Source organism: Nuphar pumila, chromosome 5 (assembly GCF_984573655.1).
Source record: "Nuphar pumila chromosome 5, dmNupPumi1.hap1.1, whole genome shotgun sequence".
Taxonomy (NCBI): Eukaryota; Viridiplantae; Streptophyta; class Magnoliopsida; order Nymphaeales; family Nymphaeaceae; genus Nuphar; species Nuphar pumila.
This window is the reverse complement of record NC_143253.1, coordinates 15,692,489-15,693,722: the sequence shown is the minus strand read 5'-3', so window position 1 is coordinate 15,693,722 and position 1,234 is coordinate 15,692,489.

The window sequence follows — 1,234 nt, the reverse complement described above, 5'->3', positions numbered from 1 at the left end:
CTGGGGTTATGGAACCATGTTAAAGTAAAAATGTGCTTACACAAACACACGTGAGACATGATTAATGTGGTTAATTTGACCAGGTGTTGGTCTACGTCCACGAGAGAACCCAGTTTTCTCCCTTTATCTCTCTTCAATGTTTTTAAAAGACGAGAGGTTCCTTTAATAAACTAGAGATTACATTTGATTAAGAGACTGAGTCTCCTTAAGATAAGGATTGCAATTATCTCTAGAAGTTTTCCTGCTCCATTTGGTGTCGTCTCCATCATGTAGGAGTCTTGTAGCAGCACCAAAGTCCTTCTTTCATGGTTTTCTCAACTACTTGTTATCTATCCATTTGATGTATCTAGACTTCATTTGGAATGTCCACAACGGAGGAGATCGTGGGAGTCTTTGTGGAGGTAGGACTTGGTGTGAGTTAATTGCCTTTGGAGTCTTGGTAGCTGCCGATTCTTGATTAGAGTCTGGATTCGATGTCAGATTTGGATCTGATTTCACGTTAACATGTAGTTACCACCTCACCCTCTTGGTAACTAACTAAAATGAGTTATTGGAATTGGCAAACGTCATGCCAAATCCTACTTTTCCCTTATTTTCTAGTTTCCAAATAGTTTTGGAAATGAAGATTCCATACTTATCACTCCCGTGATCTCAGATGGTCACTTTCCAAACGGAGCCTACCACATATCTCACCAAAGACCTATGGACACGTGGACCAAGGTGAACTTGGTTTGACACCCATGCCAGATCTGACCTCCTATCGAATGGCCCATTTTAGTTCTAAAAATCCTAAACATGGGCAAAGGGGACAGTCCAACCAAAACCACCTAACGCTGAGATCCTCATATCTCAAATTGTAAGGGCCTTAAGTCCTTGGGTATGAGATCCAAGGGCTCATAAATGCACCTTTAAGGTCAAAGAATTTGCTAGGTCATTTAGGCTAAGTTTGAGAGCCTTGAATTGGAGGTTGTGATGTGGCTTCTGCCATGATCTCATAATTTCTTGCTGTTTGGGAGCAGTGTCATTGCTCAAACAATGCAATGGAACTAGTGTTATCCGACCCAACACCACATTTTAACACCTGTCACAAGATGATGATGTTGTTTTTGGCAACTCCATCTCTCAACATCAAACATTGGCAAAGTGATGGTTTGGCAACACACTGAAACCGTGTTTCCAAACATAGCATTACACTATGTTTGGGAGCCTTGAGTTGGAGGTCCATTGCTTTCAA